Below are 24,606 nucleotides of genomic sequence, written 5' to 3' on the forward strand. Positions count from 1 at the left end.
CCTAGCCTAAGTTATATTATTTATTTTTCTAAAATGCATCTATGCTATTTAAAAGACTACAGTAAATATTAATAAAAGATAAAATTTGTAGACTTAAACAATTGAAGAATAACCTGCTGTTTATTCTGACATTTTATTAGTTAATATTTTTAATAAATAAGTTAGTGTAATTTGGGACAGATGAATTCTGCATTGTAAAAGTAATGCTTAGAAAAATGTAGTTTTCCATTTCACAGATTTTCATTTGAATGAATTTAATAAGTTACTCTTTGTTCCTGCATATCATTTAACAAAGAATAAAATTGCATTATTCACATTTAATGCTAATCTAGAAACATACTGTTCAGCAAACATATGCCTATTTTGTACTAGAAATTACCTGTCACCAATGCTATTTGTAATTCATTTCTCGTAAACCTTCTGTGTGCGTTAATTTGGAAGGTTTTCCAGAATATAGGTGAGATTCAAGATTTGGGAGTGATGGTTGACAGTAGACTGAAGTTTAGAGGGCATATTGCAAGTGTTTCAAAGACTGTGCATCCTAGTGCTGCTATGATAAGAAGTGCTCTGATATGTAAGGATATGGAAGTGGTTGTGCCACTGTATAAAGCACTGGTCAGACCATACTTGGACTATCGTGCTCAAATTTGGTCATCTGGTTTTCAATGTGATTTGGAAACATTGGAGAGAGTCCAGAGATGAGTGACTAAGACAATAGCAGAACTTTGGAATGCTGGCTATGAAGAGAGGTTGAAGAAATGTGGAGTTTGGTAGATAGGAGGAAAAGAAGTGATATGATAGAGACATTTAAGTTAATGAGAGAATTTTATCAGATTAATCCAGATGGGATTATAAAAAGAGTAAAAGAGAAAAAAAACTAGTGGCCATCTATGGAAGTTATGTAAGAATGTGGTGAAGAGGGTTGTGAGGAGTAGATTTTTTACATGGAGAATTGTCAGTAAATGGAATACATTACCAGAATGTGTTAATGCAAGGAGTGTTAAGGATTTTAAGATTCAGTATGATGAATATGTTTTCAATTGAATGAACCTCCCACGATGAGTCTGCTGACTTCATGGAGGGTGCAATAATAATAATAAGCTACATATAAAAATAAAACTATGCTTTTTATTTTCATCTACTAATTCTGTTCCTGCTTACCCTGCTAGACAAAATGAGTAAAACAATTGGGAAAATTTGTTTTATTTTTATATATGTATATTCTATAACACTTTCCAAAAGGTATTCATAGTACATATACAAAGTGTTGCGTGTTTTCTGTAATTAGCAAGTAAGCTATTATTTTTTTCTTTTTTTATTAGTAAAAATATAAAGGAATGGTTCATTCAATTAGTATTTATGGGTATTTTTTTAATGCCTGTTACAAGTGCATCTTCAATGATAGCATGCTAAGAAATAGTAAATGTAATTGAAAGCAAGATATTACTATGGCAGTACACTCTTTGGTATTTATCAGATTGTCTGGCAATATCAAATTATGAAAAGTGTTATACATCCATGAATTTTCAGTGGTTTATGTAATTATTAGTTATATAATTACATAATATTAGTTACATGATTGGACAATGCACCCTTTGACTGGAAAAGATTTCAGTTCTCATTGTAATGAGGGAATTTTTATGGCTATTTTTCACTAGAAGTTGAGTTAGCAGATCTTGTATGAAGGTAGGGTTTTTCTTTCAGAAACTTGAAAACTATAGAAAATTAGCCAGAGAACACATGAACACACTGAAATACTTTTACTTGCTAATAGTGATATAGTTTTCCTATGTTATGCAAGTGCAGACGTTGGGTTGTTTGTGTGGATGCACTCTTGCAATGAGTCCTTGGAGGTGTTACATAGTAATAATAATCTGTTTGAAGTGAATATTTCAAAATAATGATGTTCAAAAGATCCAAAGAATAATGTTAAGTTCTCCTGCACATAAGAGTGAAGTTTGCATTGTAATGTGTCATGTGATGCACAACATGAATCTCCTTGTGAATGCAGCTTTATTCTGTTTCTTAGCACCCTCTCGCTCTCTCACACACACACACTCATCAGGTCACAATCTAAGAAAAGTTCTGCTGATGGTACTTGAATTTTGATAATAATAAGATCCCCAACCAACAGTGCAATTGTTCATTTTGCAAAACTATAACTGTGGAAGTTATTTTTTTTTAAACTGTTAACAGTAGGACTATTTTTTAATTATATTGATTATTTATTTATTTATTGGAAAAATATAAAGTTTCAGAACATAAACAGTCAGGTCCCCCTTTTTTGTCCCCCTCCAAACATGCTCTTATCCTTATTCAAGATTGGTATAGCACAAGAGAGTAAAAGAATGGATTGACATTACTGTAGTGCTGTCAACTCCTTCCCATATGTCAAAATGAAAATAGCCTTTCTGAAAGCCACAGATTATAATAGATATATGTAATATAAGAAGACAAAATGTAACTCAAAGAACTCCCAACAAAATATTCATTGTTGCTAACTACAACTATGTTATAAACACTATTATTGTAATATAGTTGCATTTAAAGAAAAATGGAGAGGTTGATGCTAGGTATCACATTAAAAGATAAGAAGAGAAACACCTGGATAAGAAACCAGACTCATATCACTGACATTGTTCTTCACCACACGTGACTAAAATGGAAATGGGCCGGACATCTATCCAGAAGAGAAGATTAGCGATGGACCACCATACTAACGAACTGGATTCCAAAAGAAGGGAAACAAGGCTGAGGACTCCTAAAAGAAGGTGGGGTGATGAATTGGCAAATTTTGTTGGGAAAAATTGGTCAACCATTGCCAAGAACAGAGAAAGGTGGAAGGAACTGGAAGAGGTCTTCGTCCAGCAGTGGACAGAAAATGGCTGAAAAGAAGAAAAAGAAGTTGCATTTATATAATTATGTATAATGCTATGAATTAAAGATGCCAAGAAATTGTATTCTTGGTTTAATTCTTTATCCAAGTGTGAGCAAATAAAAATTTGCACTTGAAGTAACATCACGACTGGGCTACTTGTATATAGAGGCTAATGACTTCACATTAATTGCCTTAGTATCTCTTACAGATATGTATAATGCTGTGTGTTATGGGAAGGACCACTATCCAACTGGTTTCAACCTTTATTGAGATCTCATCAGTGGGAGCCAGACCCAGAAGTGATACCAAAGTTGAAGTAATGCAGAAGTCGTCTTCTTCTTCTTCCTACTACATATTAGGCCTTCTGGCCTGTTACAGAGCTAATTAAGCTCTTATAAGTCGTACCCGTTCCGAGGATAAGGTGACTAGCCCTATGCCTCCCAGTATATCCTGTGGCCGTAGCTCATGTGTTCAAGGGGCTGGTTTTCCTGCTTGCAGGAGGAAAAATCCCAGATAAACTGGGGAGAAAACCCTGCTGTCCATGCCCAAGACCGGCTATGTCTGAGAAAGATCCTTAAACTCCTCACGTCGGCTTTCAACTCCTCAGGTTGAAACCGGTCTGGGTAGTGACCTCTTCTCATAATGTAAAACAATATATTTACTTAGGAGCTGCGTTTTACATTATGAAAGAATATTAAAGTTAGTGAAGGATCTTGCTCAACCTTTGCATGGAGTTGCCCTGGTGTTGTACTATCCAAGTGATCATTTACACTTGGTTCCGCCGATAGTTTTTTTCGGCATTGAAACTCTACGGATGTCGATGGATTTTGACCCGAGTTTTGTACCCGGCTATAAAATAAAACGGGATTTAACATCTCCCTCTTAATTAACAAATTCGTTGGTAAAATAGCCTTTTGGCTTATTATCTTAGCAGTAAGCTATGTTCAGAGTCCGGTGAGCGATAGCAGGAAATGCCGTCCAAGTGCTGGTGATTACGTAAGCTCCTAATCGTATGATGGAGTACATCTCCACTCATGTATCCACAGTCCTAGGAAACACTTAGCGGCTAGGTAGCAGACATTGTGAAGGAGAAATCGCCCAATGCCACAGTTGTACCTGAAACAAGTCAGTCATGCCAGAATCGTGTGAAGTCACAGAATGATTGGAGAATCCAAGATACCTCATCGTCTAAGTGAAGAAGAAGGAAGATCGACCGAAGGAAGGCAGTCCAAATTGAAGGAACAAGTATGAAAAGCCTTAGTGTATGGTAACGTTAAAATTTCCTTTGTCTGTGTTATGTGTGTAACTTACTATGGTGTTAAGTTAAATGAAATTAAGATACATTAAGGATCGAGGACTTTGATTTATTTAGAACAGGACTGTAGCATGTTAACATTAGAAAGTACAATGAGTTAGCTCATATACAGGTTAATTTAATGTGTATGCTTTAGAGAAAGCTGAGATGAATTAGTCTGAGTAACGAGATATATAATGAATGTTTAATGAGAAAATATTACTCTAGAATAACCTTTGTGAATGATTTATTAGGAATGCTGTTTTGATACTCTTGTTTCATTAAGGATACATGTAATCTTATCTGATTAGTATTGGAATTTAGTATAAATGTTAATTGTTATGTAAATGTGTTAATATGCTTAATAAATCTTTGCTATTTTTAAACCTAAGTGTCTGAATTCTAGAATCCGATGCACCACGTGTAAAAGGTTCGAATCTGAGCGGGGAAGAATAAGTTACATTGTAGGTCATGACTGCAAAACAATAGTCACTTGTGTAATTCTTGAAATCACTTCTTGGTTAAGATAACTTTACTTAATCTAACTGTTTTAGGTCATCAGTCATCAGCTAACGTTTATTCCCGTATAGGGAGTAGGCAAGGCCATTTAGCCCTATTTAACTTTTGGAGACTGAGTGGGCAATTCAATCTCCACTGGTAGCCAATCAGATATCTGGCCCAAGGCTATCACTAATTAAGCGGCACGCAGTGAAGAGAGACGGCTCAAAAGTGTCGCCATCTCGTGGTCCCTAACCCTAACACAATATATTTAATGTCTGAAATAATGTGACTGTTTTAGGTGGCGCAGTAAAAAAAATAAATAAATATTCCTAGAGCTCTATGAGAAGATAGATTTCAAGAACTTTGCTACATTCGTTTTGGCTCACTCCTGAGGCAGTCCCTTTGTGTCTTGGAGGTACCACGTGACTTTAGGGAAGATCGAAAGTATAGAACACAATGTTTACAGTTTAAGAGATTGGGACACGACCCATTGTTTTGACTGTTCCTTGGTCTCAGGCTGGTAGTGATGAATCCATGTTTCATCCACTGTTATGAAACGACGCAAAAATTTCCTCTGGATTCCGTTGAAACAGCTTCAATCTGACCTTGCAACAGTTCACACGTTGATGCTTTTGATCCAGTGAGCAAACGTGACACCCATCTTGCGGATAGTTTTCTCTCATGTAAAATATTCATATATCATGTAAAATATTATGTATGTGATCATTTGAGATGCCCACAGCCTAAGCAATTTCATGCACCTTCACTCTTCTATCATCCATCACCATATCATGGATTTATTCAATAATTTCTAGAGTAGTGACCTCAACAGAATGTTCAGTGTCACTTGTGCTCATACAGCCACTTCGAAAGTTACTAAACCACTTATAAACCATTCTAATCTAGGGTGCAGACTCACCATAATGTTTATCAAGCTTAGCTTTGGCTTCCTGGACCATTTTGCCTTTTAAAAAGTAATGTTTAATCACTACACAAAATTCTTTCTCATCCATTTTTCACAAATCACGATACTTGATCGATTCAAATGAATGCCAAACACAGAGTAATAAATCTATCTGACTGAAACTTAGTGTGATCCTCCAACAATTGCCAACAACTAAAAATAACCTCAGTACATACTGTTGGTGCCATCTCTTAGACTTTGCATGGACTTATTGAACAGCCCTCGTACTTCAGTAAATAGAGGAAGCTTGAGATTTAGGGATGGTGGTAGATAGAGTTAAAGTTTAGAGGACATGTTGCTAAGGTTACTAAGATAGCCAATAAGATTACTTGCTGAACACATTAACAAGTAGAGATAAGGAAGTTCTTATTCCTCTTTATAAGACCTTGATGAACCCATATCTGGGTTACTGTGCTCAAGGATGACATACCATTTACTCCAATCAATAAGGGCAGCTGTTGTGGAAGATATAGTGGAGATACTTAATGAGCAGTTCATAAAGGTCTTTCACTCTTGTGAATATGACTTCATGGAGAGATTGAGAGCAGTTGATGATGGGGAGGAGAGACTGACTGTAAGTGAGCAAGAGGTGTATGGGGAGTTGAGCAAACTAGATGTTAATAAGGCTGTGGGACGTAAGATATTGTAAAATTTTGTGTTATTTGTAATTGTAATCTTGTTGGGCTGTGCCATTTGTAAAACTTTTGCTATTTACTAAGTTGCACCATTTTATAAATTTCTAACTCTCCCTACTTCTTTTGTTCTCCAAGCCCTTCTGTTTTAAAATCTTGTTCCCCCATTCTTTTCTTGCCCTTGACCTTTGCTCCTACCGCAAGTAAAGCTTACTCTAAATTTAACCATCGCCAGCCATACAATTGCAGTATACTTATTTTCTCACACTCTTCTTTCAGACAAATTTATTTGATTTACGACTGCGCCAGTCTGGCAGAAATATTAGAGTTTAACAGTTATAAGAACAGGAACAAAGGCAAGGTCTTAGCCAAAATCTTCCTAACCATACAGCAAGTCATGGCTATACCTAATGATCACATGCACTCAGCTCCACAATTCATTTAAGATAGTGCATTGGCAAATGATCAGATCAAATTGTTGTCCAAACAAAACATTTTATTCTAACTAAATGATTGAGATTACAAAATAGTGGGGAGTAACTGATTCTCCCAGCACATCTAATTCCAGCAAATATATTACACCATTAAATTATATATGTTCTGTATTCACTCAACCTTGACACACTACTTGAGCATTACACAATACATACTTGACAATTAGTATAGAATAACTGTTTCTCCCTGCATAACTATCTTCAGAAATTTACCTTGCACAAATATAACATATACACTTGCGCTACTCTAACACCATATTCAACACTTTACAAGACTTTACCACTGACACTATGTAACACATATATACAATTCTTACATATCTATATTCCAAGAAAAACATCAGTATTATGTGTTTACTCACAGTTCTTTCTATACATGCACAATACATACACCCTCTCTCATGTCTATCGGGACATCTTGGATCTTTGCTTTTACACAGGATATGTTCTTATCTTGGGCGTATCCTATGTAATGGAGTACCTTCTGCACTCCATTGTTTCTTCCTCCGCTGGTGGCTAATCGTTGACCAGGCATCTAGCTTTTCATGGGATTGCGATCAGCTACGCAGTGGGACACGTTGTCGGGTGTGCCTTGGAATTCCTTTGGGAACATTTGAGGAGGAATTGCCATCAACGTAATTCCGATGATGGATACCAAGCCTCCAATCACATGCTCCGAGGCATCACCACTTCTCATCTCTTCCCGTCCAGCCGATAAGGAAACCAAAACACCAGCAGTTGCGGCGGCAGTAGTCCTCTTAGCAACCGCTCCCATCCCTTCCTCCCTTTAAGCCCCTTAAATATGCTCCTTGCTCTTTGTTCCCACTCCGGAGTGTCTGTGATTACCTGTCAGTGCGGTGACATCACTCCAGTCTTCTCACCGAAAGTCTTTGTTTCAGGTGATAAGTTTGTTCTCAAGTTGTTGCAAACTTTTCGGATACGCTACTCTTTTTGCTAACTCACTGTGTTAATACTACTTAATCCATTTACTTTCATTTTAAATACAATATTGAAACAAGAAATATCTAACACATTTCACATGGTAGTTAATTTATATTCAGACAAAAAAAACTTACATAATTTTTTCTACATTATTTAGGTTTGAAGACCCCGTAAAATAGAGCTCAACAAGTCAATTATATTAACTTATCGTGCGAGATTTTACAATATCACCACATATTCTGAAGGAATCTGCCAGAGAGTTGACATCTGCCATGACATACTTTTTTAATATGAGTCTTGCACTGGGTCAAGTTCCTAAGGAGGACAAGATTATGCCGCTTCATAAGGGAAGTGATAGAACTCGAGCATCAAATTATAGGCCTATCTGTGCGTCAGGTGTTGTGGTTAAGTTGTTAGAGAAGCTTGTGAGAACTAGGATTCAGAATTGGGTTGACAACAATGGTATTATCTTTGATGGACAGCATGGATTTGCTAAAGGGAGATAATGTTTTAGTAATCTACTTATTTCAAGAAGGTGATTGCTTCCTTGGACAGAGGAGAGGGATACACAGTAATATATTTAGATTTCGCAAAGGCTTTTGATAGATTACTGCATGAAAAGTTGATAGTCAAACTAGAGCGGATGGGGTTGGATATTAGATTAGTGCATTGGATCGGAGACTGGCTATCTGATAGGTATCATCAAGTTGTGTATGGGGGGAGCAATATCCTGGAAAAGGAAAGCCACCAGTTGTGTACCTCAGGGGGTCTGTTTTATGGCCATTACTGTTTAACTTGTATATTAATGATATTAGCGAAGATTTGGATGGAGATATTCAGTTGTTTGCAGATGATTCAAAGTTGGGATGAACTGTGAAGAGTAGAGAAGATGGTGTGGCCTTACAAGAAGACGTGAATAAATTGAGTGATTGGGCACTGTGGGGATATATTGTCAGAAGTGGAGGAGATAAAAGATCTTGGGGTGATAGTGGATAAGGATCTGAAATTTAGGGAACACATTGCCAAAATTGTGGAGATAGCACAAAGACTTTTGGGAATGATGTGGATGACACTAACTTGTAGAAGTTGGGAGATTCTTGTTCCTTTGTATAAGGCTTTGATTAGGTCACCCGGTTTTCAAAAGGACGAAGAGATGTTGGAAAAATGTCCAGATGCAACTGACTAAGATAGTTTCTGACCTCTGGAATGTCGAATATGAGGAAAGATTGAGAAGATGCAATTTGCAGAGTCTAGTGGATAGGAGGAAGAGGGGAGATATGATAGAGACCTACAAGTTAGTAAGGGGTTATTATAGGATCAATGTTGGAGGTTCTGCAGAAAACAGTGAGCGATCAGGGGAGAACCAGAGGTCATCCCTGGAAACTGTATAAAGAGGATGTGAGCAGGGGAGTGAGAAGCAGCTTTTTTGCATGTCAAGTTGTGAATGATTGGAATGCCTTGCCTGAGAGTGTGGTGTCTGCAGAGAATTTGAGTGAGTTTAAGGTACGGTATGATGAGCTGTGTCTATGATGAAAGGCCCCCCTCTAGATGAGTCTTTGACTGCATGGGGTTTTGGGGTAAATAATAATGTCTGGTCTTCTGGGTTTCTTGAGGATGTGGAAGCAGTGAAGAGGATTCAGAGGTGAGTGACTAAGATGGTGAGTGGTCTGTGGATTGTTCCCTATGAAGATAGATTCAGGGTGGGTGGGTGTGGATTACAGATGTTTGTTGATAGGAGAAAAGGAGGGGATATGATAGAAACATTTAAGTTGCTTAGAGGGTTTTATAGGATAGATGCAGGGGAAATGTTTAGCACTTGGCTAGAGGGACTAGAACAATTAGTCATCCCTGGAAGTTGAATAAAAGTGTGGTTAATAGGAGTGTGATGACTATATTCTTTGCTTGGAGAGTTGTGAATGAGTGGAATGGTTTGCCAGAGTCAGTTATGAGTGCAGTGTTTGTTAATGGGTTCAAGGAGAGGTATGATAGACTGTGTGGATAGACTGAGTCTCCCGTGATGAGTCTTTGGATTCCATAGAGGTCCCCATATAATAATAATAATCCTTGAACAATACAGAATCTCTCCTATCATATTTCTTCTTAAACTTATTCACTGCCTGCACTCTCAAGTAATGCAGTTTTTGTTTCTACCAATCTCTGTGCACAAGAAAACTACCTCTCACTGTCTTACTTTGTTTCACAGCTTCCAGGAGTGATTAATTACTTCTCAACAGCTTGAATGTTTTACTCATGTCACTCATTCTTCTTCTATTCAGTAAATGTAGTAGATTGCATGCCTCAGTCTATCCTCACACCAATCATTCCACAATAATATCATATTTGTTAATCTGCCTTTGTGTCCTTTTCCAAAGTTACTTTGTCTCTTCAAATCCTGGTGACTAGATCTGACAGCAGTATTTAGATATAGGCCACTGATCAAGGCCATTGCAGAAAATCTGCATTAAATCTTTAGAAGATTTGGTTTATGAATGATAATAATCCTTGATAGTTGGATACAATCATGAGCTATACCAGCTCTATAAAGAACCTACAGTATTTAGTTTAATCATATTCAGAAAGTTGCAACAGGTAAATCAGGAATATTATGGAATATGATATTCCTGAAAAGCCTACATATATAAAATTTTTGGTAAAAGACCAAAAGGAGAACCAAGAACAGGATGAATAGCCACTTTTTGGTCAAAATAAGTAACGTTATATTGAAATATTTGAACAAAAAACACATTCTTTAAATGATGGTGGGTTGGACTACCACCTTCAACAATATCTTGGAACTGGTGGTCATCATGTTAAATATGATCAATACAATTGGATACAATGTAAAGACACTAATATCCTAACAAAAGACTACACCACTCTTACAGAAAATCATCAATTTCAATAAGTGCAAACTAAAAAACCTTTATTGATAATGAAATAAACACAATGAAATACTTCCTTACTACTAAAACTTACCTTTTTTTTTAAACAGCTTATATCAACCATAATAAATTTAGTTTAATCCTTTATCCAAGTGTAAACAAACCAAGTTTGCTCCTGAAATTATCTTCAGGACTGAGGTAAGGTGGTACATCCCCTGGCAACTCGCAGCAAAGGTGGACCAAGCTCTCATCACTCCTTGTCTCAGTATCACCCATAATGCAAAGCGCATCTCCTTGCGGACATGTATACTGCCATGCATTAAGGGAAGGGCCACCACTACCCAGACCGGTTTCGACCTTTATTGAAGTCTCGTCAGTGGGAGGCAGACCCAGAGTGGTGATACTAAGGCAAAACCAATGGAGAGATCATATTTACCTATACGAGTTGCCAACCGGTGTACCACCTTATTATTAAATTACTCTGGATTTAGAGAAAGATGCTGGAAGTTTATTTTGCACTTGGTTAGACTATAATAAATTTAGTTTATTATAGTCTGAGACAAGGAGTGATGAGAGCTTGGTCCACCTTTTCTGCGAGTTGCCAGGGGATGTACCACCTTACCTCAGTCCTGAAGATTATTTCAGGCGCAAACTTTGCTTGCTTACACTTGGATAAAGGATTAAACTAAATTTATTATAGTCTAACCAAGTGCAAATTAACTTCCAGCATCTTTCTCTAAATCCAGAGTAATTTAATAATAAGGTGGTACACCGGTTGGTAACTCGTATAGGTAAATATGACCTCTCCATTGGTTTTGCCTTAGTATCACTACTCTTGGTCTGCCTCCCACTGACGAGACCTTAATGAAGGTCGAAACCGGTCTGGGTAGTGGCCCTTCCCTTAATGCATGGCAGTATACATGTCTGCAAGGAGATGCGCTTTGCATTATGGGTGATACTGAGACAAGGAGTGATGAGAGCTTGGTCCACCTTTGCTGCGAGTTGCCAGGGGATGTACCACCTTACCTCAGTCCTGAAGATAATTTCAGGAGCAAACTTTGTTTGCTTACACTTGGATGAAAGATTAAACTAAATTTATTATAGTCTAACCAAGTGCAAAATAAACTTCCAGCTTATATCAACCACATGACTTTGCATGCTTGTGCCCTCAGCTACCCTAACAGTGAAATTATCTTCTTTGATGACTTTAATGCTAAGGATCAAAGCTGTATAACTGGGAGGAGACCTCCACATAGCTGCAAAAAAAAACCATCCCGGGCTTCTGACCTAATGTCCAATCCTCACCTTCTCGTGATAAACCTTGTTAGGTATCTACCTGGATTCCGAACAAACGATTGGCTATCAATTTGGGATTTAGCTGACCAAATTGTATACTTATGCTTAAACAATGTAAAATGATGGTACAACATGACAGAATTTTATACTGGCTGTGGCATCACCCAATAAAACAAGGCCCATTGTTTTCATCAGGGAACCAGGACGAACAGCGAAAAGTCAGCTACTTGAATAAATTCCCGAAAACATTCCAACTCAATATGAGCAGAGTTCAAGATTGGTACTATCAATGGAAAAGAAATGGAACTAGCAGATGAATTGGATAAGTACCAGATGGACATAAAAGGCATGACTGAAACAAAGAATGCAAAAACAAGTGGGATCTTTCTAAGTAACTAATACATTATATATATTCAGGCAATAACAATTGGGGAAAAAGAGCACCTATAGTATTCAACACTAAATATGAAGATAATTTTGAATGGCAGGCAATATCAATTAAAGTGATGTGGATGGACAAATATCAGAATGGGGAACTGGACAGTGAGACTTATTTGTGCCATGGTCCCACAGAAGATTCTACCAAGGAAGAAATAGAGGAATTTTATGGGGCATTTTAGAGAAGGCAACTGACACAGCGAAAAAGGAAAAGTTGGTCCTTGTTGGAGATCTAAACAGCCAAGCAGGACAGACATAAAGAAAATAGCAAAGCTAATAATAATGGTAAGTGCCTGCTGGATTTCTGTTCAGGACATGAACAGTTATTATTCACTAGGTATTGCTAACACTGTTCCAATATAAAAATGTGCACAAATTCACATGGAGAGAAGATACAAGAAATAAGACGCGTCTCGTTGACCATTTTAAAATGAAACAAAATCAAGCAACTTCCAGAGGTGAAAGTTGCTAGATTTTGTTTCATTTTTTGATTTTGACGCAAATATACAAACGTCATCAAAGAAAAAATGAAAGAGTTCGAAAACAAGAACCACACCTTGGAGATTCAATAACAAACCCTGAAGAAAACATTGATGGATTCAGCTCAGAGAAGCATCCAGTGAGGATGCTTACAAGGATAGAAAATTAGAACTTTGTAGTAGACCCATGAAGTTAAAGAGGCAGTCAAGTAAAAGAAAGCATATGGAAAGTTTAGCACTGTGTAAAACTTGCTAAAAATGGGAAGAATTTAGTAAAATAAATAAATATCAGGAAGGTGGCAAAATACATGTCCTCACGGATATGTGCTTTGCATTATAGGATACTAAGGCAAGTGACGTGAAGTCATTAACTTCTATATGCACGTTGCCCCAGTCCTGAAAATACTTCAAGTGCAAACTTTGTTTGCTTACACTTGGATAAAGGATTAAACCGAGTATATAATTTCTTGGTATCTTTAATTTATATTGAAATGAGGGTCTTCATTCCCTACTCTGTTCAAAATTCTCACTCAGTATTCAAGCAATAATTTTTCAAGAGGTGTGTCAGAAAGGTCTAAGAAAAAATAGAACATCATATAGGATGTAGTTTTAGAAAAACTCCAGCTTCATATACAGCCTAAACAAAACCACCCAACACTTGCACAGCAATCATTAACATTAATTGCTCAGTCACTTTGAAAGGACTAAAAATAGAAAACTCACTGCCTGTGCTGATTGCAACTGTGCATTCTACCTTTCTCATATCCAAATGGCAGTATTACAACATCACTTAAAAGTAACGCTGCCCCCGCCACTCTTGTCATCTAAATCTATCCACCAGCATGGTTGACCAAGGCAAAGTACTTTCTGGAACACTGCATTATGTCTCCTGAGATCTTCTGCCAGAAAGTCAGAAGAATCTTGAAAAACCTGCATACCAAAAAAGAGATTAACAGTATTCCACCAGTTATGCTTAAAAATATGTGCTTCTCTACTAATGCCTGCCCTTTATCATATCTCTACACTATATTATAATCAGCTAGTATCCAACTCAGAATGGAAGTAAGCTCTTATGTAACCAGTTCCAAAAATGGAAACAAGTGTCTGTCATAAAACTGTCAACACATATTGCTCTCATATCAGTGATGTCTAAAGAAACGACATCATCAACAGTCTATTTCTTTGACAAAAGGGAAACTATCAACTAATCAGTGTCTACTAAAATGAATTTCTCTTTTTAAGATCCCTCAACATTGCCCACCTCTGGACATGTGCCATGGAAAGGTTTGGAAAAATGTGCTGTTGTGCTTGCCTTTTTCCAAGGCATTTGATAGGTTTTGGCATGTTCTTCAAGACTGTTATTTCACTTGTCATCTTCCTCCTATGCAGGAACTGCTTTCTCACACTGACCTCAAACTCTGTTCACAGTTTTGATGGTAACACTCTCCATTCATCTTGCTCATGTGACAGAACTTGCAGCTAACACATCTCAAAGCTTCAAGATTATTTACACTAAGTGCCTTAGCACTGATCCCTTCACCATCCTTCAATAAGGTGATAACACTATTTCACAGAGTCACACACCTTGCCTCTCCTGGCACAAACATCACTAAAGTATAGAATCCTCATCCTACAAAAACTAGGCCTTGCTGACAAGATATTCTTTTTATCTCTCTACTAACTCTGTACTAATCACAAGTTCATCTAACCTTGGGATATTGCTCTTATGTTTTTGGTGCAACATTTAAGATTTCTCTAAAATTATTGGTGCTCTTTAGAAGAGGGCAGTTTGGCTGATTGATGCCCCCCCCTTCTCAGACTTTCTCTCCAGCTACTGTCTCAGAGATGGCCAGTTTCTGCATTGTATCTCTATGCAGATAGTTACATAGATACTAAACTTCAACAGAGTCTTCATTCCACTCCCATGCAATGACTGTGCATGGGAGTGGAATGCCAGGTCTACCCTGAGTGCTATACCAGCACAACGGCAAGCATTGGATCCTGTCTCCAGACTATGGGAAGTGAGATACTTGCTGCAATATCCAGGACTGCCCATCTTGCCAAAATAGTGCAAGATACCAGGCTATCCCTTTCTGGATGTCCATGGGTTGCCCTGCATGGTACTCATGGTGTTGTTGTTTCTTCCAAAGCGATCCCAGTAATGGGTTTGGAAGAAAGAATTGCTGGTCAGTGGGTGTTGATGTGTGGCTCTGGTAGGTGGGAAAGTTCTGACACCAAACCAAAAATTCCTTGAATATGAAGTTTTCATCAAAACGTTTCAGGGTCCCTAAGAAAGTACCAACCAGGTACTCATACCCAGGGCTGGCTGAAGCAGGCATGTAGTGCATGCAGGCACTGCTACGAAGGGGGTGCTGCCTCTGGGGCACAGTTCATAAGTTCATTTTTAAGAAACAAAATTTTTATCATAAAAACAAAAACTTCTTAGAATGATCAATATTAAAATAAATAAGGCCAGATACACTGAATAAAAATTTTTAAAAAATTTTATATTGCCACCTCTTTGATCTGCCTGCTGTTTACACTTTTGCAGCGAGAGCAGGCTAAATGCTTGCCTGCAGAATGTGTCTACTGCAGTCTATCTAAAGTGAAATGGTGAACGGTTTTTATGCGCAGAAACGAATTTTCGTACAAAACATTACTAGTTAACCAGTCATGGTATGCATCTCAGTATGCTACTGACAGTAGCGCAGTGCAGACTATTATTTCATGTCTGTGTCGTGTAATAATTTTTTGTGGGTATAATATAAATAAATCCACTAACGCCTTTTATTCCCTTATAGGGAGTAGGCAATTCCTTTATACCCTATCTAGCTTTTGGAGACTTAGTGGGCAGTTCAATCTCCACCGGTAGCCAATCAGAGATAGCTGGCTCATGTCTATCACTAAGTATAGTAGCCACCGATGAAGAGGCTGGCAAACAAGTGCTGCCAGCCTCTTCATCGCTAATCCTAACAAGATATGTTACTGTCTGAAATAACGTGGGTAATATGGTCGATTTTCTTGAGTTTATGAGATGAAAAACCTGAGTTTCTGGGAGGAAAAACCTGCTAGCCTGAGCCAGAGATCGACTAACTCAGGAATTGGTCGAAGAAAGGCTTAGAAGAAGTTCCTCCAGTTGGAGACTAGACTCGAACTAAAGTCTGACTTCGAGCGACCGAGCACAACTTCCACTGAGCTACACAGGCCCATATAACTAGTGTTTCGAATATGGTATCAAAAATTAAAAAAAAAAGCTATCCAGTGCATAAAATCGTAAGCGTCATGCTGCAAAAGAAGCTGATATTAAGAAACAAACTGGGGCTCTTAATAAATTTGTTAAAATATTAAAATATTCTGATGCAGATTGGAACCAACTCAGTACATCAGAAATCAGTTGAAGAACCTTGCACATCATCCAGTTTGCATGAAAGTACTATTGCAACTATTGAACAAGATAACATGATTTAAGTGAAAAACAGAAGATTTAGTTGTAGTTGACAATGAAACTAACACATTTTAGTCCAAATTTAGAAGATCCAGGTGAATGGGAAAATATTGATGAAAAATTATGAGTTGTTTTAATTGAAATGGGGCCTGTTCAAAAGAAAAATATAACATATCCCAGAGATATGGTCATAAATTTGGCGACATGTATTATAATAGAAAAATAGAAAATTGGGAGCTTGTGCCAAGAACGTGGCTCATTTATTCCGAAACTTTAAATTCTGTTTTTTGCTTTTGTTGCAAACTTTTTGCACCTACTGAATCGAGTAGTCTTCTAGAAGGTTATAACGATTGGAGAAATGTAAGTACAACTTTGCATAGACATGAGACTAGTTTAACTTGCATGAAAAATTTCTTAAAGTGGAAGAAATTTGATAAAAATTTAATAAACAAAACTACTATTGATTGCCAGACTCAAAGCATGTATGAAATGGAAAAGAAACATTGGACGAGTGTTTTAGAACGCTTGATTGAAATTATAAAATTCCTTGGTAGCCAAAATTTAGCCTTTCGCAGATCATCTGATAAATTATATGAAAGGAATAACGGCAATTTTTTAAAATTAGTCAAACTGTTTGCAAAGTTTGATCCTGTTATGGAAAAATCACGTTGAAAGGGCCCTACAACGAAACAATAGAGTACACTATTTGAGTAAACACAGTCAAAATGAAATATTGGAAACTTTAAGTAACACAATCAGGGATACAATTTTATTATCGATTCGAAAATCTAAATATTCCATAATTTTAGACTACACACGTGATGCAAGTAAAACGGAACAAATGACCATTATTATTCGCTTTGTTTCCTGTGACAATGGAATTGTCAAGATCAGGGAAAACTTTTTAGGTTTTGTAGGTATATCAGATTCCACAGGACGTTTATGTGCAACAATAATAGAACATTCCCATTGAAGATATGTGAGATCAAGGGTATGACAATGGGGCAAATATGAAAAAGAAAAAATATGGGCTCCAAAATTTGCTTTCGAACAAAAATCCTCGAGCTTTTTACATGCCATGTGCTGCTCATACTCTAAATTTAATCATTAACGATGCAGTCAAAGTGAAATGCAGATACAATTAGTTTCTTTGCAATTATTCAAGAAATATACAATTTCATTTCATTCTCTTACAAACATTGGGCAATCCTTTTAAAGTTCGTAAAAAAATTAACATTGAAACAGCCATCTAAAACGCGATAGGAAAGTAAAATTAATGCAATCCGTCCTCTATGATATCAGGAGAAATTTACGATGAATTTTTTGAAATTTTAAATAATGAAAATTTTAATATTATAAACTCAGCATGAAGTTTATATTATTAAAATTATATTTATATTTATAAATATATTTAATAATATAAATGACTGCAAATGTATTTGCTCTCTTATAACTTGGCATGATTTACTTAACAGAATAAACCCTGTGAGTAAAATGCTTCAAGACAAAAATATGAACATTACACTTGCTTTACAATCTATCGAAAACTTAAAAATATTCTTGCAAGAGTATCCATTAGATACAAACAGCAAAAGAACTGAGTGAAGAGGTGGATGGAGAACAAGAATTTAAAACTGGTACGGAAGTTCGACGACGAAAGAAGACACGTCTTATCATGAAACGCCACAATCACCAGTAGATAAATTTAGAGTGAATGTGTTTTATACACTTCTAGACGTTACAATGTATTCGTTAATAGAACGTTTTGAACAACTAAAAACACATTATGATAATTTCAATTTCTTGTATAGATTACTACAAATTAATAACGAAGATTCACGAAAAAATTGTGACGATTTAGAGATTCTCTTGAAGGACGGCGACAATAAAGACGTAAGTGCAATAGAAATATATGACGAGTTATGTGCTTTCTGGGATATTTTTCGGAAGGATAATTTAAATATTCAAAACCCTTTCGATATTCTTAATTTTATTGTGTCCAATAATTTCTTTCCCTAACTTTTCAATTGCTTTAAGAATACTTTAAGAATTTACAGACAAAAATTACTAGTTGTGGTGGTGTTGGAGGTGGGCGGTAGATGGCGTTGATTCGTAGTAGAGGTAAGGTGTAGAGACAGTTGAAGATGTCCTCCCGCGATGAGTCTTCGGACTCCTTGGAGGTATCAGGAATAATAATAATAATAATAATTTACTATTAACCTTACCTGTTAGTGTAACGAGCGGTGAACGTTCCTTTTCCAAGTTGACAATTGATTAAAACCTATTTAAGAACAAGTATGTCACAAAAAAGGCTTGTTTAGCGTTAATAGCTATTGAAAATAATATATGTGCGGAATTAGACGTTAAGACCATTATTTCTAATTTTGTGAATATGAAATCAAAAACCTAAAGTTTTAATTTAAAAAATGTCAAGTATTTATGTAATTTAATTTATTTTCTGTTATTCTGTAAAGATGTTATTTTTCGAATGCTTATATTAAATGTTCTAATTATTTCTGAAATCTTTTCTTATTTTCTCATCTATCTTGAGTTTCTTTTATTTTCCTAAAAGATAGTTCCACTTATAAAAATTATTAAAAAATTTTTACAAGTTACTAAGAATTTAGTAACTTGTAAAATGAAAGAATTTTTTAAACTTTAGTTCAAATAAATTTTAACTTTAATTAAAATTCATTTTAATTTTGTTAGCGATTCGGATCGGTGAGAAGGCTTTAATCCCTGTATCATTATATTCAACGATTAAAGTGAAATGGCTTTGTCAAAATTTGCTTTAACTTTTAAGAATTTTTTGAATATTCGGATTTTTAACGATTATCCTGCCTGGTCAACACCCCTGGTTCGTTACATTTAGCGAACCAACATGTGGCTGTTCTGTCAAAATTTATTTGAGAAATTTCAAATAATTTAAATTTTTATTATCGTAAGAGAACCACACATGCCCGGATCGTTACAGGGGCGCTTAGATAGAAATTGCATGCGGACGGCCAAACCCTAGCGCTAGTTCTGCTCATACCGTAGATACGGTGTTTGGTAATAGAAGTATGAAACAAACAAAATAAAAAGTGTGTGTGTGTGTGTGTGTATATATATATATATATATATATATATATATATATATATTGTGTGTGTTATTAAATCTATGGTTTAAAAAATATATATATATGTGTGTGTGTGTGTGTGTAGGAAGTATTTTACCTTGGGTATAATAAATGTTAAAGATACCAAGCTATTTTAAACCTGGTTTTACTCAATTTCCCAAGTAAGCAAACAGACAAACAAGTCATGTTTCCGCCTGCAAGTGTTGCAAGTCTAGCTGATCCTACATGTAGTGCAAGACCAAGTCAACTCATGGTAAAAATAGAATAAGCTCTGATCACTAATCTTAATATTTACCCTTAATGCAAGCACATCTCCTAGAGGAAATGTATGATGCTTTGTATTAAAGGCAAGGGGCCACTACCCAGACCGGTTTCGACCTTTATTGAGGTCTCATCAGTGGGAGCCAGGCTAGAAATACCAAGATTTAGTAATACAGAGCTTATAAGTATTTTACCAGAACAAGTTACCATAAGGTGTTTTAACCTTATTAAAATAAAATCTTATAAAAATCTCAGGAGGAGATATAAATGTAGGAAGTATTTTACCTTGGGTATAATAAATGTTAAAGATTTAAAACCAGGTTTAAAATAGCTTGGTATCTTTAACATTTATTATACCCAAGGTAAAATACTTCCTACTCCTCCTGAGACTTCTATTTAATAAGGTTAAAACACCTTATGGTAATTTGTTTGATAAAAATAAACAAGGACGGTAAGTCTTCAACCTTTTGAAACCAAACAAACCTATAAACCAAACCAAAACAAAAGAAACGTTTGTACAATGGAACTGTCCAGAGTTTTGCCAGAATATTGATGTCAAGATTTTGTTGCAGAAACAAAGCGTTCTGTATCTATCTACAGGAAACATACGTAAAACCCATTGAAGTCCCTGCCTTAAGGAATTTCACTGTTGTACACAAGGACAGAAGGAGGCAATCCTGCTCATGGAGGAGTAGCTATCCTAGTGGGCATTCATATGCCTTTCCATCATGTCCAACTTAATACTGTTCTGAAAGCAGTAGCGATTCACTTATCCATTGGATTTCTTCTTCTTATTATTATAGTATGTTCAGTTTATTTACCGCTGAGTGTTGAGTTAAATGAAATCTATCTATCTTGACCTTATCTTGCAACTGCCTGAACCCATACTTCTTATGGGTGATTTTAATGGTCGCAATATTCTGTGGGGTAGTGCCAAAACACAAAAAGACGACTTTGAATCATTGAGCGAATCTGACAATAACGACCTCTTCCATTTGAATGATAGACTGAATGCTTTCTTCCATATACCTACTCGCACATATTCTACAGTTGCTCTTAGAATTTGCTCCACTTCCATTCTTCCACTGCTCACGTGGCAGACGTCGAAGAGAACATATATGGACGCAATCACTTTCCTGCTCTTTACACAATGTCTTCACAGGAAGCTTTCCTTGGCTGGAACACTTTTTACCATCTTGCAAAATTTAATGCTGATACAGTCAGTCAAACATGTATCAGTGAATTAGTATATTACGAAAGAGACTCCATTGCAAGAATAATATCTCAATTTCCACTCTATGCAAAGTCTTGGTGGGAGCTAGAATGCCATACAGCCAAAAAAGAGAAAAACAGAGCATGGGATACATTTCATAGATATCACATCAGACTTAATAGCTTTTAAGCATAGGTTGGGCAAAAGTATGTTATGTGAGCCTTCAGAGTCAAAAATAATTTTGGATCAATTAACTCATCATTAAGCAAATGACCAGTTCAGAAATTGTATGGGATAAAATTCGGAAAATGAAAGGTAGATATAGAACATAATACTCTCATTATGGTCTACCATAGACCATAGTGAGTCCTCCACATCCTCAAGTCCACCACCATTTCTTCTTTCGCAGCCTGCACATCTATCTGCATGACTTTTCTTCCCACATACTCGTCCTCTCTCCTCATCACATGAATATATGGAGGCAGGGAGAATGAGAGGCCATCCATGAAAACTGCATAAGGTAGGTGTGAGCAAGTGGAAAAGAGTATATCCTTTGCACGGAGTGGTGAGAGATTAGAATGCATTGCCAAGTATGGTGAGTATGGGACAATGAGTGCATTTAAGTCAAGGTATGATGAACTGTGCATGGGACCTCGCACGATGAATCCCTTGATGCCATGGAAGTCTGTTGATAGATTACAGAGCTGTCATCAGATGATACTGCTACAGAAATGCTATTATAATATTATTATAACATATAGCATATTCAGGGGAAAACAAAGAATAAACAGTGAAGAATAGACCAATGGGAGTATTACATCCTTCAGAGTAGTGAGTCAGGTTGCAAGTAGCATGACTTGAAAAGTGTATGGATGTGATGTCAGCAGGGACAAAATACTTATTGGGGTTTTTCTGTAGACCTGGAAGATGGAAATGGTTGATCTTAAAGGAAATGATCTTCCTTCAAGATCAACTAACAGAAATAGAGTAAATGTTTTGAGCTTTTAAGAGATAATTACTTCTAGGTAGTATGTTATAGAATAAACCTGGCAATAAAGAGTTGTCAGCATGAAAACAGTATCAGGGAATGTAACAGTGGAGAAGATATCAACTTTTCTTCCAGTAGAGGAAAAAGTGATCATGCAGTTCTGAGGAAATAAACACGAATGAAGGAGTCTCAAATATAAATGGATTCTGTGGAATTATAAGATGGGAGATGGACTTCAAAGGTAGCTTTCAGAAATATTACTTGGACATCTCTATAGAGTCTAAAGAATCAAATTGTGAGGTCCATACCAACCATTATTCACACAATGCCTGTCATATCTCTCCTTACTCATTCACAGACAATGCATTCACAACTATTAACCTATTCTGCTCATTCAGCACTTCTTCTGCAGCTTGTCCCACTCAGGTATGGTCGCCGTTGTTGGTGAGTCTCTTCAATATCCTCCTGTCTTGGAATGTAACCACATTCCAGTTTTTCATCCTCAAGTCCTCCTCCACTAGCTCCCTCCATCTCTTCTTTGGCTGCCCGTAGACCTGAAAGATGGAAATCCCCTCCCCTGCACATCCATCTCCATGACTTTCTTCCAACATATTCGTCCTCCCTCCTCATCACATGACCAAACTATCTCAACCTTGCCTCCTGTATCTTTGCTCCTAAGTTTGTAACTTTCAACGTTCCCCTCACATAGTCATTTCTCAGACGATCCTTTCTGGTCACACGGCACATCCACTAAGCTTTTTTATCTCTGCTACCCCCATCCTGCTGTTGTGATTTTTCCTCAGGGCCACAGTTTCCATAGCTGGTCTCACTACCGTCCTATAGATTTTGCCATTTAGATTGATCAGCACCCTCTAATCACATAGAACTCCAGCCATCTCTTTCCAGTTCCTCCACCTTCTTGTATCCTGCAGCCCACTGCCTTCCTAGTCTCTCCATTCTCTTCCACTGTTAAACCTAAGTAAAGTCCTTAACCTTCCTAATGACATTTCCGTCCAGCTCTAGATCTGTCTCCTTGCTGCCATCCACTTTGCAACACATACTCTGTCTTACTTCTGCTCAGTCTCATACCTCTCTCTCTTTTCCAGTACTTTATTCCATCGTTCCAGTTTAGCTGCCACTTCTCTTGATTCTGCACACAGCAAGATGTCATCTGCATACAACATTGTCCAAGGCACGTCTTCTCTCACCATCTCCATCACCAGAATCACAATATTAAACAGGAACGAACTTAATGCTGACCCTTATTGTCACTTGAAAACTTTCTATCTCTCCCAGGTACGAACTCTTGTCTTCGCATTTCTGTACATCTCTTGCACCAACCTGACATATTTCTCCAGTACCTTCTTCTCCCTCAGACACCTCCAGACTTCTTGCCTTGGCACCCTATCGTACGCTTTTTCCAGATCAATAAACAGTACCATCGACAGGGTGTAGCATAGAGGCAGCTTGCTTCACTGTACTAAAGGCTCTCGTTCAGCCATATTGCGATATGCGCTGTCGCTACGCTAACAGGAATTGTTAGCATAGTGACGGCGGAAAGCAAGTGCTGAAAGAAGTTTTTCCAAGCTTAAACTAATTAAAAGGTGGGCATGGCTTATAATTTAAATTTAGCAGAGCTTGTAAACAGTTTTATTGTGCGATATCCCCGTAGAGGAAAAATTTAATTAATATTATGTAATCATTTTGCATTAATGTTTCTCTTTTAATAAAAACAAAGCGACAATTTATTTTCTTATATTTTTGTCTTATAATCCACGAACGGCGATATTTAATTGTCTGCCTCAATGCGTAACCTAATTTGGCGATGGCTCGGTCAATAAACATCAGATGTAGCTCTTGTTATTTCTGTCGAATCTTTTCTATTATCTGGCGTAACCCAAAAACAGCATCTGTCATTCATGAAGCCAGATTGCTCCTTTGCAATCTCTACCTCCCTCAATCTTCCATGAAGAACCTTTTCTAGGAATTTCATTGATTAAAATGAAAATCAGCTTTATTCCTCTGTAATTCTTACAGTCTTGTGTATCCCCTTTACCCTTGTAGATGGGGACAAGAGTACTTTCCCTCCATTCCTCTGGTATATTTCCTGTTGGCAAACTTTTATGAACAGGTCCCACAGCAGGTCAATTCCCTCTTCCCCCAGTGCCTTCCATGCCTCCACTGGGATCCTGTCAGGGCCCACCGATTTTCCATTCTTCATCCTCTTCATGGCCTCCTTCACTTCCACTCTACTGATATTCGCACCATCCCCTCAGACGGCTGCCCATCTTTTCTGTGAGTCCTTGTATTTTCCTCATTCAAAGTCCTTCAAAGTATATTCTCCATGTGTTTCTTATATCCACATCCCTCCTTAATACTTTTCCTCCAGAGTCTTTGATCTGCCTCACATGTAAGATGCCCTTTGATGCCTTATTTCTATATTTTGCCAATCGATAAATTTTTTTCTGTTCTTTGTTTCTAATTGATCATAAAGATCTTGATATGCCATGGCCTTCGCCTCAGCAGCAACTCTCTTGGCTTCTTGCTTTCTCTCTCTGTCCTCTTCCACTGTTGACTCGTCCCACTTCTGCTTTGCCCTCTTCTTAGCCATCAGTGCTTTTTGTACATTATTATTCCACCACCACCAATCCTCCTTCTGCTCCCTAATCTTTCCGAATGCTATATCAAGCACCTGAATTGCACAGCTTAGAATTGCTTTTGAATTATGTCTCACCGATTTTGTACACTTTATAGTCCATCCGAATCCTCTCTAACACCCT

The sequence above is a fragment of the Typopeltis vanoorti genome, chromosome 4, assembly GCF_054136105.1.
Source record: "Typopeltis vanoorti isolate ZY-2024b chromosome 4, IOZ_Tvanoo_1.0, whole genome shotgun sequence".
NCBI classification, from domain to species: domain Eukaryota; kingdom Metazoa; phylum Arthropoda; class Arachnida; order Uropygi; family Thelyphonidae; genus Typopeltis; species Typopeltis vanoorti.